This window comes from Talpa occidentalis, unplaced genomic scaffold, assembly GCF_014898055.3.
Source record: "Talpa occidentalis isolate TD23 unplaced genomic scaffold, MPIMG_talOcc4v2.1 talOcc4.2, whole genome shotgun sequence".
Lineage (NCBI taxonomy): Eukaryota > Metazoa > Chordata > Mammalia > Eulipotyphla > Talpidae > Talpa > Talpa occidentalis.
Window position 1 is genome coordinate 42,528,130 of NW_023602073.1, and position 14,559 is coordinate 42,542,688.

The following is a 14,559-nucleotide window of genomic DNA, read 5'->3' on the forward strand; positions in this document are numbered from 1 at the left end:
CCAGGCGCCTCACTGAGCTGTGAGTGTGGCCATTTGTCAGGTTGTTTGGCTGCTGCAGCTGCTGCTTTGATTGTCAGTTGGCTGGTGCCGTGCTGGGGCATCTCAGCAGCTCAGGTGAGCATTTCCTGTTGTATCTTCTGCTGGCTACATGAGTTGGCCAACAGTCTGGCTGGCACGTGCTCCAGGAAAACACCATCTTCAGAGCATGGACTTTTGTTCAAGATAGGAGCTCTCCTTCTCAGTGGCAGGAAGGCACCATCTTGGGAGCATTTGCATTTAGTACTTTAAAACACTGGACACTGCTTTGGGTGCGATAAATGGCCGTTTTTGGCCTCAGTAACTCTGTTTTTTCCTGACTTGTCAAATAAATCCCATTATTGTTGTTCTTTGAACCTGAGTAGTCTTGCAATTGTACACATGGGTGAAGAACTCAGATGGCGACCAGTAAACTATTTGAGCAGTGTCCTTGGCCAGTTTTAGTGCCCCTTGCTGCCCTGTGTCGCAAGGCCCATCTGTTTCTTGCTAGATGTTCAAGTGGTAGAAAACAGCCTTTCAGGATATAGGCTGTCTGTTGTGTGAAACCTCAAATATAGCCTGATCTACTCATTTTCCTTACAATAGTAAGGAAAGTGTTCATGTTAGCAGGTGGTCAGTGTTGTGAGAAGGTTGACCCAGAGTGTGTGGAAGAGGACAGGGAAACTGTCTGCTGGGTCGATCACTGTGACCTTAATGAGAGCACTGGGCATGCACATGTGGGTCTAGAGGAGGGGGATAAAATCAGTGGAAGCACAGCAGCAGCCTTGTGAGAGGATCACTCTGAGGCAAGACTGATAGGGGCTAGGGATGGGGAGAAGATGGGTGAGACACTTAGCTAGTAGAGTAGGAAATGTGCACACACATATTGTTTATGGCCCGCCTGCTCTGAGTTAATTTTCCAGCCCAAGGACATGTCTGGAGGATGAGGGGAGCAGCGCTAACTGAATTTTCCAGCGCTAACTAATTTTCCAGCCTTAGCACAGGGGAACAAGCCTGAGGCCAGGTGTCCAGGAGGGCAATAAGGAGCTCTGGGGACATCACAATCTCCTGGCAGTGAAGGCAGTTTCTTTAGGGTGTTAACCCTACATCTTCTACATTGTCAGCTGTCTGATTAAAGCACACTTTAAAGATTCAATCCCTGTCTTTACTCTATTGGCATTCGGTGGTGACAGGTAGCCCGAATCTGTTCTTTCGGTTACAAGACCATGAGACTACAGGAGACTGAGAATTCCAGAGAGAGAGGAGAGAGAAAGTGCATGAAATTCACTCTGGGAAGATGCCTGCCTCCTGGATCCCAGCCTAGTCCACACCTGCCTCCTGGCATGCCATCCTCCCTGCCTGATGTGCCCGTGTACCTGATTCCCTGAGAGCATTAAAGCCTCCAGAACAGTAGGGCTGTCTTTATCCATCTGCTCAAATTGACAGTAAATCTACCCTGTGCATGCCTGACCTAGACTTGTCATCAGCAGAAAGCCCATCTCTACTTCCAGAGTGCCATCCTTCCGACATCAAATGGGTGATACTTGTGATTAATATGTTATAGATTCCACTGCTGTCTTCACTACCCGGGTGTAAGGAACCTGAACTCAGGCTCTTTCCACCCCACCCCACCCCACATCTTGGGAACAACAGCTAGGTCTTATTGCAATAATGTGTCAGTTATGTGACTACGCGCATGTAACAGTAAAAAGGAGGCTAAGAGGCTCAGTTTGTATTTGGTCTTTCTGTCTCTCCCTCCGTGCTTGCCTGCGTATTTGGTCCCCTGTTTCCGCATAAAAGGTATGTCAGACATACCTAAGGTCCCAAGGTTCTTCTTCCATTTGTCCAAATCAACAGCAAACCTGCCCAGCCTGGAATGGTTGCATGATGCCTGGAGAAGGCCAGGGCTCACCTAAAGGGTGAGGCCAAAAGGATCATCTCTGCCCCTTTCGCTGATGCCCCCATGTTTGTGATGGGCGGGAACCATGAGAAGTACAGCACCTCCCTCAAGATTGTCAGGAATGCCTTCAGCCCCACCAGCTGCTGGCCCCCCAACCAAGGTCACCCACAACTTTGGTATCTTGGAAGGACACATGACCATGGTCCATGTCACCACTGCCACCCATAAAACTGTGGATGGCCCTTCTGGGAAGCTGTGATGTGATGGTTAAATGCCCCAGAACATCATCCCTGACTCTACTGGTGCCACAAAGCCTGTGGGCAAGGTCATCTATGAGTAGAACAGGAAACTGACTGGCAGGACCTTCCGTGTTCCCACCCCCAACATGTTTGTTGGGGATCAAACCTACAGCTGGAGAAAGCTGCCGTATATGATGACATCAAGAAAGTGGTGAAGCAGACATCTCAGAGCCCCCCCAAAGGTATTCTGGGCTACACTGAGGACCAGGTGGTTCAAGCAATGTTAACAGTGTCACCCACTCCTCCACCTTTGATGCCGGGGCCGGTGCTGGCCTCAATGGCCACTTTGTCAGACTCGTTTCCTGGTATAACAATGAATTTGTCTATAGCAACAGGGTGGTGGACCTCCTGGTTCACATGGCCTCCAAGGAATGAGTCCCGTGACCATCAGCCCCAGCTACAGCATAAGAGGACGAGAGAGGCCCTCAGCTACTGGGGAGTCCTGTCCCCCACACACACACTGAGAACCTCTTAACTTATCACTGCTCCATCCCAGACCCCCTGGAGAAGGGAAAGGGTGTAGGGCACTCTGCCTTGTCATGTATCATCCAAAAACTACAATGTACCCAGGAAAAAGAAAAGAGATTAAAAAACAATGAAAGAAAATTAAGGGACTTATGGACTCCATCATGTGGACAATAGTCACATTATAAGGGCCTCAGAAGAAGAGAGGGAGAGAGAGGGGAAGAAAGCTTATTTATACAAATGAAAACCTCCTGACCTGGGAAAAGATAAAGACATGTAGAACCAGGAAGCTAAGAGATTTCCAAAGAGTCCCACACCAAGACACAAGATAGTGAAATTGTCGAAGTTAAAGATAAGAAGAGAATAAGAAAAAAAAAACAACAGAACAAAAACAACTTTTTTATATACGAGAAAATCCCCAGACTATCAACAATGCTGTCTGACCTGGGACTTTTGATTTTGGGAACTTTTGTAAAATTTTGGTTTCAATTTCACATGCTTAAGTTTATTTAAATCATCTGTTTATTCCTTAATTAATCTTGGCAAACTATATTGATCTAGAAATGTGTCCATTTATTCTGTTATCAAAAAAATTTTGGCATATGCTTGTTAATTGTGATCTCTTATAATCCTTTATATTTCTGTGCTATCTGTGGTAATTTCACCTCTCCCATCCTGTTTATTAATGTTTTTACACTTCTTTTTATCCTAGGTAGAGATTTTTCTTCTTTTGTTTTTCTATGGAAGAACCAACTCTTAGTTTTATTGGTTTTTGTATAGCCTTTTTGATCTTTATTTAGTTTATATCTGCTCTTATTTTTACTATTTCCTTCTTTCTAATAACTTTGGGTCTTGTTTATTCCTTTTTTGAAGTTGCTTTATATCTTTTGCATTAAGTTTGATTTTGGGATTTTTCTGCTTATTAATGTGGGTCTGTATTGCAATTATCCTCCCTTTTCAAGCAGTTTTTGCTGCACCTTTAGTATCTGGTAGGTCATATCCTCATTTTCATTAATCTCAAGGTATTACTGATTTCTGTTTTAAGTTCTGCTTTTATCCAATAACTACTAAGCAGCATATTGCTTAGTCTCTGGGTATTTATAGTTTCTCCTTTTTTTTGTGGTTGCTTCCTAGCTTTTTGGCCTATCGTCCAAAAGAGTACTTGGTCCAAATCCCACCTTTGTCATTTGTTGACAATAGATTTGCATCCCAGAATATTGTCTATTATTGAAAATGTGCCAAGTGCACTTGAAAACAAATGTGCACACAGCTGTCTTTGGGTGATGTGTTCTATAGATGTCCATTTAGCCTATTAGGTCGAGCTCCTCATTTAGGGCTGTTGTTTTTTTTTATGTCTTTTTTTTTTTTTTTATAAATTTTATTGTTATATTCCCCATACAATTGCAGCCCCCCATTCTGACCCCAATCCCTCCTCTCCCGCCCCCGCCCCCCTAAAAGTGTCTCTGGTTCATAGTTTTTTGTTGATTTTGATTTTCACTTTCTTATAGTTATTCATTTTCCTGGTCCCTTATTTAAGTTTTCTAGATTCCTGCTATGAGTGAGACCATCCGGTATTTTTCTTTTTCTTTTTGGCTTATTTCGCTGAGCATGATCCCTTCCAGCGCCATCCATGTTGCAGCAAATTGCATGTGTTTATCTTTTTTGAATGCTGAGTAATATTCCATGGTATATATGTACCACATCTTCTTGATCCAGTCATCTATTTTTGGGCATTTGGGTTGTTTCCAAAGCTTAGCTATTGTAAACAGTGCTGCTATAAACATAGGGGTGCAGGTGTTCTTTGGAATTGATGTTTCTGTGTCCTTTGGGTAAATACCTAGGAGTGGAATTGCTGGATCATATGGAAGCTCTATGTTTAGTAGGTCCAGAAATCTCCACACAGCTTTCCACAGTGGTTGGACCAGTTTGCACTCCCACCAACAGTGCAGAAGAGTTCCTTTTTCTCCACACCCTCACCAACATTTGTTGTTGCTAGTTTTTTTAATGTGTCATTCTCACTGGTGTAAGATGGTATCTCATGGTAGTTTTGATTTGCATTTCCCTGATGACAAGTGATGTTGAACATTTTTTCATATGCCTGTTGGCCATTTGCATTTCCTCTTCAGAGAAGTTTCTTTTAAGCTCTTCTGCCCATTTTTTGACTGGATTATTTTCTTTGTTGTTGTTGAGTCTCATCAGCTCTTTGCAGATTTTTGTGATCAGTCCTTTATCATTAGTGTTGGGTGCAAAAATGTTCTCCCAGTTGGTGGGGTTTCTCTTTGTTTTTGTTATTGTCTCTTTTGCTGTGCAAAAGCTCTTTAATTTGATGTAGTCCCAGCTGTTTATCTTTGCCTTCACTATCACTGCTTTGGGTGATGTGTCTGTAAAGATGTCTTTGATGTGCAAATCACGTAGTGTTTCGCCTATATTTCCTTCTATATATTTTATGGTTTCAGGTCTTATGTCTAGTTCTTTAATCCATTTTGAGTTGATTTTTGTGTATGGTGTGAGGTGGTGGTCAAGCTTCATTCTTTTGCATATAGCGACCCAGTTTTCCCAGCACCATTTATTGAACAAACTTTCTTTGCTCCAATGCATATTCTTTGCTCCTTTGTCAAAGATTAGTTGACCATAAATCTGTGGGTTTATTTCTGGATTTTCTATTCGATTCCATTGGTCTGTATGTCTGTTCTTGTTCCAATACCATGCAGTTTTGATGATTATGGCTTTGTAGTATAGTTTGAAGTCTGGGAGTCTGATGCCTCCATTCCCTTCTTTTTTTTCAGGAGAGCTTTGGCTATTCGGGGTTTTTTGTGATTCCATATGAATTTCATCAATAATTGTTCTATTTCTTTGAAGAATGACATTGAAATTTTGATTGGAATAGCATTGAATCTGTATATTGCTTTTGGAAGGATGGCCATTTTAATAATGTTTATTCTTCCAATCCATGAGCAGGGGATGTCTCTCCATTTCTTTGTGTCTTCTTCTATTTCTTTTAACAGTGTTTTATAGTTTTCTTTGTATAGGTCCTTTACCTCTTTTGTTAGATTTATTCCCAAATATTTGATTTTTTTTGTTTCAATAACAAAGGGATGGTCTTTTTGATTTCTTCTTCTTCAGATTTATTGTTTGTGTATAGGAAGGCTACTGACTTTTGCGTGTTGATTTTGTATCCTGCCACTTTACTGAACTGATTGATGAGTTGAATTAGCTTTTCTGTGGAGTTTTTGGGGTTCTCTATGTATAACATCATATCGTCTGCAAATAGTGATAGTTTGACTTCTTCTTTTCCTATTTGGATTCCTTGGATGTCTTTCTCTTGTCTTATTGCCCTGGCTAGGACTTCCAGTATTATATTGAAAAGCAATGGTGAGAGTGGACATCCTTGTCTTGTTCCAGATCTTAATGGAATTGCTTTCAGCTTTTCACCATTGAGAATGATACTGGCTGTTGGCTTGTCATAGATGGCCTTTATGATGTTGAGGTATGTTCCTTGTATCCCAAGAATTTCAAGGGCTTTTATCATGAATGGGTGTTGCACTTTGTCGAAAGCTTTCTCAGCATCTATTGATATTATCATATGGTTTTATATTTCTTTTTGTTGATGTGTTGGATAACGTTGATTGATTTTCGGATGTTAAACCATCCTTGTGCCCCTGGAATGAATCCAACTTGGTCGTGGTGAATTATCTTATGGATACATTGTTGGATTCTGATAGCTAAAATTTTATTGAGGATTTTTGCATCAGTGTTCATTAGGGAGATTGGCCTGTAGTTTTCCTTTTTTGTGTTGTCCTTGTTCGGTTTTGGTATTAGTGTAATGTTGGCTTCATAAAACGTGTTTGGTATTGCCCCTTCCTTCTCAATTTTTTGGAAGAGTTTGTGAAGGATAGGCACTAATTCGTCTCTGAATGTTTGGTAGAATTCATTTGTAAATCCATCAGGTCCTGGGCTTTTGTTTTTGGGGAGGTTTTTTATTACCATTTCAATTTTGCTAATTGTAATTGGTCTGTTTAGGTGTTCTATTTCTTCTTTATCTAGCTTTGGGTGATTGTAGAGTTGTAGGAATTTGTCCATCTCCTCTAGATTGTTAAACTTGTTTCCATATAACTGTTCATAGTAGTTACTGATTATTCTTTTGATTTCTGCTGTGTCCGTTGTGATTTCTCCTCTTTCATTGATGATCCTGTTTATTTGTGCTTTCTCCCTTTTTTCCTTTGTGAGCCTGGCTAGGGGTTTGTCTATTTTATTGATTTTTTCAAAGAACCATCTCTTGGTTTCATTGATCTTTTGGATTGTTTTTTAGTTTCAATTTCATTTATTTCTGCTTTGGTTTTTATTATTTCTTTTCTTCTACTGGTTTTCGGGTTTTTTGTTGTTCTTTTTCTAGATCTTTGAGCTTCGAGATTAGGTTGTTTCTTTGCGTACTTTCTTGTTTCTTGATGTGAGCTTCTATTGCTATATATTTTCCTCTTATTACTGCTTTTGCTGCATCCCATACATTTAGGATATTGGTGTCCTCCTTGTCGTTCAATTCAAAAAATTTTTTAATTTCTTCTTTGATCTCCTCATTAGTCCAATGGTCTTCCAGTAGTGTGGTTTTTAATCTCCATGAGGTAGGAAAGTTCCTTGCCTTCTTTTTATGGTTTATTTCTAGTTTGATGCCTTCATGGTCAGAAAAGATGGTTGATATGATTTCAATCTTGGTGTATCTGTTGATGTTTGTCTTGTGCCCCAGTATGTGATCGATCCTGGAGATTGATCCGTGTGCGCTTGAGAAAAATGTGTACTCCGTTTTTTTGGGGTTTAGTGTTCTATAGATGTATGTTAAGCCCAATTGCTCTAGGTCTTTATTTAGAGCTTTGGTTTCTTTACTTATTTTTTGTCTTGTTGATCTATCCATTGTTGATAGTGGTGTGTTGAAGTCTCCCACTACGTATGTGTTTTCTCTGATGTCTGTTTTCAGAGAGGACAACAGTTGTCTGATATATTTTGGTGCTCCTTCGTTTGGTGAGTATAAGTTAATGAGTGTTATTTCTTCTTGAAGTATTGTCCCCTTGATCATAATGTAGTGACCATTGGGGTCTCTTTTTATCTTTTTGAGTTTGAAATCTGTTTTATCTGATATAAGTATAGCTGTTCCTGCTTTCTTTTTTGGTCCATTTGCTTGTAGGATTGTTTTCCATCCTTTAACTTTGAGCCTATTTTTATCTTTTGTAGCTAAATGTGTTTCCTGGAGACAGCAAAAGGTTGGGTTTTGTTTCTTAATCCAGGCTGCAACTCTGTGTCTTTTTATTGAAGAGTTTAGTCCATTTACATTTAGAGTTAATATTGATATGTTAACATCTGTATTTGCCATTGTGTTTGTCTTTCCTTTGATTTTATTTATTTATTCTTTTAATAACTTTTTTTTTTTTTGCCTTCTTTCATTGTTATTCGTCGCTCTGAGGTTCTGGCTTTAGGACTCCTTGTAGTATTTTTTGGAGTGGGGGTTTAGTTGCAATGAAATTCCGGAGTTTCTGTTTGTCTGGGAAGGTCCATATTCTTTCTTCAAAGAGGAAGGAGAGCTTTGCGGGATAGAGTATTCTTGGTTGGCATCTGTTTTCTTGGAGTCTGTTGACTATGTCCCTCCACTCTCTCCTTGCCCGTAGTGTTTCTTCGGAGAAGTCTGATGTCAGCCTGATTGGTTTTCCTTTGAATGTTATCTGTTTCTTCCCTCTTGCCAGCTTCATTATTTTTTCCTTGTCCTGGATTCTTGGGAGCTTTACTATTATGTGTCTTGCTGTATTTTTTCTTTCGTCGTGGAAGTTTGGTGTTCTTCTTGCTTCTTGTATATCAATTTTCAGCTCCTTCTTCACATTTGGGAAGTTCTCTTCAATTATCTCTTTGAATATTTTCTCTGTTCCTACATCTCTCTCCTCTCCTTCTGGTATTCCTATAACTCTTATATTTCCTTTCCTCATGGAGTCAGATAGTTCCCGAAGTCTTTCTTCGTTCTTTTTCCTTCGTACTTCTCTTTCCTTTTCTGTTTTGGTTCTTTTTATTTGTGTCTTCAAGATTACTTATTCGTTCTTCCATTTCATCTATTCTGCTTTCATTGCTTTTCCCAGAATTCTTTAGTTCTTCCATTAATTCTTTGATCTCCTGCATTTCTTTTACTTCCCTCTTTAGGGACTCAATTTCTTTCTTCTGACCATTGTTTTCCCTCTCTAGGGACTCAATTGCATTCTTCTGATCGTTGATTATTTTTCCCTTATCATTGTTTTCCTTTATGACTTCTGTCAGTTTTTTAATCACGGCAATTTTAAATTCTCTTTCTGGAAGGCTCAGAAATTCTTCCAAGTTATTGTCGTTGCAATCTGGGGGCTGGCTTTCTTTTTGTGGTGTGCTTTTTCTCTGGAGAGTTGCTAGGTTGCGTGTGGTTCTTCTCCTCCCTACTGTCTGTTTTCTAATTTGCCGTATGCGTTGGGACACTGTGTTGTTGGGACTGGCCGGCATCTTGGGTGGGCTTCTCTGTTCCCCTCTGGTTCTTCCAGGAGTCATCTGTCAGTTTCAAGCAGCCTTTACTGGAGAAAGGTCCCTGTTCTAAAATGCCGATGTGGGGACACACTCCCCTGTGCGCCTGGTCTGCCCCGGCGGTGGGTTCCTGCTCCCCTCTGGGCTTGGACTGCAGGCCAGAGGGGGTCTGGCATGGGCGAACTTCCCCCGCTCACCTCTGGCTCCTGAGGAAGCCTTCTGCAGGTAGTCTTTACTGAAGAAATGTCCCTGTTCTAAAATGGTGATGTGGGACACACTCCCTGCGCTTCTGGTCTCAGGCACACTCTTCTGCGCACCTGGTCTGCCCCGGCTGTGGGTGCTCGCTCTCCCTGTGGGCTCAGACTACTTGTTCGGAAGGGGCCCGGTGTGGGCTAACTCCCCAGCTGGCCACTAGCTCCTTCAGTAGCCTGTGCTGGGGTCAAGTCGCTAGGTGGCGCCAGAGATCTCTCCTAGAGCCCTTGGGGAGCTGATTTTCCACCCCGTGGGACAGGGAGCAGAGCGGGGATGGTAGGGTACACCTCAACGGCTTTGGGGTGCTGTGTCTGCCTTGTGCCCCACCGTCGTGGGGAACCCACGCCCCTAATTTCGTGCCCAGGGTCTCAGTTCCAAAGCCCTCAGTTCCAGGACGCGGGCTGTAGCCCAGATCAGTGGCGCGGGAATGGCGCCTTTTGAATCCCGCTCCCCTGCCTGGGCTCCTTGTTCCTGCTCACTCAGGGAGGGCCTCCGCCGTCTCCCCGCAAGCCTAGGTCGCAGGCGCGGGGACCTGGGCAGCTGCAATCCGAGCGCCGCTTTCGCAAAAGCTTACCGGGCGGCCGGGGCTGTGTGCTGGTGCTGGTCTCCTCCTGGGGGCGGGGCTCTCTTTAATGGCGCCTGGAGCTCACCTCCGCGGCGGATCCTGCAGGGTTCGCCTCAGCTCCCGTTCACGGGGTGTGGTGGCTGAAATAGTTCCTTTCCACTCACAGTCCCACTTGCTGCGTCCGTTTTTCTTGTTGGGCGTTTTGGTTTGTTGTTTTCCTCCTCTCTACCGGTCGGAGAGTGCCGCCTCTGTGGGCGGGGGAGGGGAGCAGGGTTCTGCGCTTCCCTCCCTTCTCGTCCTCTTTTATGGCAACTTTCTTCTTCGGGCATTTTGCTGGAGTCGTCCGTTTATCTTCCGAGTCCCAGTTCTCACTGGGACCTGCCGCTTTTCCTCCCTATTAACTTTTTTTAATGGGAGATCTTACTCACAGCGTCTCCTCGCCGCCATGTTGCTCCGCCCCCCCCATGTCTTTTTGATCTGTTCATAATTCCTTACTTTTCTTGGTTATCATTTGCTTGTAGACTTGTCTTCCTGCCTTTAAGTTTGTGCTTAATGTTGTTCGTAAAATGGTTTCCTATAAGCAGCTGCAGGTTGTACTTGGTTTTGAAATCCACTCAACCAACCTGTGCCTTTTAAATGGTGAATTCTGGCTGCTTGCATTTAAGATGGTTATTTGATTAAGTGTTTATTGCCAGTTTATTTTTGTTTGTGTTTTTGTTTCATCTTGTCTTTTTTACTTGTTGGCCTCATCCTTTTATGTTTTCTTTAGGTTTTACTTCCATTGTCTTATGTGTTACTTCTGTTGATTTTGTTTTAGGTTCTACTGAGATTAGTTTACGGTGAATATTTGTGTGGCCTGTTGGTCCGTCTGGCCTCAATGTGTTCTGATGGGCCACATTGTCTCTCTCTGTCTCCTCCTATTATATATATATATATTTAAGATTTATTTATTTATTTATTTAATTTATACAAGCACTGGGTACAGTCAGAAGCGTGGGAGGGTGAGAGAATTCACCAGAGCCAGTGCGGGGAGCAGAGCAAGCAGAAGGACCGAAGTACACTGCTGAGGGGAGCAGCGGGCGGCAGGAGAGGTCTGGGTGCCATGTGGGACCCTCCTCTGGTGGCCGGGGAGCAGCCGGGGAACCAACCGGCGCTGCAGAGGCTGCGGGCAGCTTCGCGACCCAGCGCTCAACAGCTGCGCCACCGGGGAAGCCCCGTTATATATTTTAGGGCTCCGGTCTTCTGTATTTGATGTTCTGTTTCTTTATTATAATCCCCTTCACACTTATCTCATGTGCAGGTGGTGTCAATAAATTGAGCTATTTCTTCCCACTGAAGCTCCTCACTGGTCTGTCTTGAACATTAACCTTGCAGAGTAGTGTTCTGAGCGGAAATCTTTATCTTTGAGTACTTTAAATATCTCCTGGTATTTCCTTTTGGTTGTAATATATCTATTGAAATCCTCTGACAGTCTGATCAATTTTACCTGGTTTTACTCTTCAGTGTTGTTAGTATTGTCATCACTGGTTTTCAACAGGTTTGTTGTTTATTGGCTGTGTGTTGGTCTCATATTATTTTGTTTTATCAGAACATCTGTTTTCCAGATTGAGAATGTTCTCAGTAATTATATCTTTAAATAAAGGTTCTATATCTTAGTTTCTCTCTTTTCCTTCTAGGACACCCATTGCATGGATGCTATTTCTCTATAAGTTATCCCAAAGATTTCTTATACTATTTTCATTTAAATACTTTTTTCACTAGTTGTTTTATTTGTGTTTTCTCTGATAGTGTGCTTTTTGAGTCATGGATTTTCTCCATTACTTGTGTTTGTCTGTTATTGAAGCCCTGTATTTTTTAATCTGGTGCTAATATATTTGATCCACTGGTTCTAACTGTAACAGTCTCATATTTTCTCAGTCTTTATTCTGTTTCTGTTTTACAACATCCATTTTTGTTTAAGTTCAGTGGTGTTATTAAAACTGTTTACTTGAACTCCTCTTCAGGCAGATGCCATAGTTCTGCTGGACTGAGGCTTCTCTCAGATTTTTGGCTGTTGCTTGCTGCAGCATATGTGATTTATTTTTGTTTCTTCATTGTAGTGTTATAGCAGGTACCAGGGCTAAATTGCAGACTGCCCCTTTGTACCTGTTCCTGTGACTGGAGAACTGTCACTGATAAGGAGTAATGGAGGGAAGGGCCTAGGGCACTAGGGCCTGAAGAATCAGCTCCAGTGAGTTATCAGTTACTCAAACTTCCTCCTGTGCTGTAGGTACCAGTGTCATGGGGAGGGGTCCACCGTGAACAGTGACCTCCCCTAGGTCACTCTAAATACCTTGAATAGCCTTATGCTAACCTCAACCTCTAGGCTAAATTTGAGAACTTAATTCAGCACTGGACACACATTGGGCTTACCAGTACACAGCTTTATCCTGGGTTGCTTTCACCTGGGGTTAAAATCCAGTTGATAGTAAATACCAGTTAGCAGATTGTAGAGTCAGGAATGGACCACAGTGCAGGTTCTCTGATCCCATGCAGACCTGGTAAAGGAGGAGTCTGAGTCCTCAGTGGTTTTTTTGCAGGTCTTTTATTGGGGTTCAGCGGGTACGTGGCAGGCAGCGGTGCTGGGGGGTCGGGAGGCTGGCAGTCCTCCCAGCCCCCAGCAAATCCGCACTCTCTCTGGGCTCTCTGGCGTTCTCTGCTTCTGCTTCTGCTGGCATCCCCGTGACACCGCCCTTAAAAAGCATAGTCTTAGCCCAGGTGAATCCCATCTACCTAGGCCCACACCCTATTCCAGGTGTCCACCATCAGGCATGCATTCAGGACCGCAAGGATCCATCATCTATCCTGATGGCGGGAGGGCAGAAAAGCCTGACATTTTTCCTTACCCTACAAAGATGTATTTAGTTTTTGTTTTGACTCCGTTTGGGGCAGGTGGGAGGGAGTGTGCAGGATGCCAGCATGCAAAGGTGGGGAGTGGGTGGGTAGGGGGAGTAAGGAGATTGTGTAAAGAGATTGTTGTTTAGACTCAACAACAACAAAGAAAATAATCCAGTCAAAAAATGGGCAGAAGAGCTAAAAAGAAACTTCTCTGAAGAGGAAATGCAAATGGCCAACAGGCATATGAAAAAGTGTTCAACATCACTTGTAATCAAGGAAATGCAAATCAAAACTACCATGAGATACCATCTTACACCAGTGAGAATGGCACACATTAAAAAAACTAGCAACAACAAATGTTGGTGAGGGTGTGGAGAAAAGGAACTCTTCTGCACTTTTGGTGGGAGTGCAAACTGGTCCAACCACTATGGAGAGCTGTGTGGAGATTTCTGGACCTACTAAACATAGAGCTTCCATATGATCCAGCAATTCCACTCCTAGGTATTTACCCAAAGGACACAGAAACATCAATTCCAAAGAACACCTGCACCCCTATGTTTATAGCAGCACTGTTTACAATAGCTAAGCTTTGGAAACAACCCAAGTGCCCAAAAATAGATGACTGGATCAAGAAGATGTGGTACATATATACCATGGAATATTACTCAGCATTCAAAAAAGATAAACACATGCAATTTGCAGCAACATGGATGGCGCTGGAAGGGATCGGATAAGCCAGAAAGAAAATAAGCCAGAAAGAAAAAGAAAAATACCTGATGGTCTCGCTCATAGCAGGAATCTAGAGAACTTAAATAAGGGACCAGGAAAATGAATAACTATAAGAAAGTGAAAATCAAAATCAACAAAAAACTATGAACCAGAGACACTTTTGGGGGGTGGGGGCGGGAGGGGAGGGATTGGGTCAGAATGGGGGGGTTGCAATTGTATGGGGAATATAAAAATAAAATTTATTATTTAAAAAAAAAATAAAATAAATAAATAAATAATCTCGGGGGGGGGGGAAGAGATTGTTGTTTAGAAGATCACAACCTCTCACTAGAAATAACAGCCTCTTACAGGAGAGACAGGTGATCCCATCTGGCTGTCCCATCTAGTTTGGGCTCCAGTTCTATATTGGGAGCAACAGTTTCATCAGTCATCACTCTGCACCCTGTCCCTGTGGTCTCCAACAGTGCATCCCCTGTCTTGTAGGCCAACTCTGTGCACTCCCTCCTCTTTTCCAGGGCTGGAGCTCCAAAGTCCCCAGTGTGTTTAAGCCCCTGTGGAGTGTCTCTGTACAGCAGCTGCCACACACACACCCCCACTCCCCACCCCATGAGATGTATCCCCTGTATCACTGCACACATAATTCAATTAAAGATTTCCCCACCCCGTTCTGCTGGACTTTTGCTCCTGTCGCATGCTGCAGATGTCAGTTTATCTTTCAGGGATTATGAATTTGTTCTGCTGTAATTTAGTGTGAATATAAGAAGGAGGGGAACCCGGTATCTTCACTTTGCTGCCAACTTGCCAGACTCTTCTTGTCAAATCCTTTTACAACACTGTAGGGTAAGGAAAAACGTCAGGCTTTTCTGCCCTCCTGCCACCAGGATAGATGATGGATCCTTGCGGTCCTGAATGCATGCCTGATGGCGGGCACCTGGAAT

General features: G+C 42.8%; 1 pseudogene; it reads left to right on the forward strand.

Annotated features, from left to right (window-relative positions):
* The first annotated feature begins 1,903 nt into the window (after nucleotides 1–1,903).
* Nucleotides 1,904–2,589, forward strand: LOC119251267 (glyceraldehyde-3-phosphate dehydrogenase-like; annotated as a pseudogene).
* The last annotated feature ends 11,970 nt before the right edge of the window (nucleotides 2,590–14,559 follow it).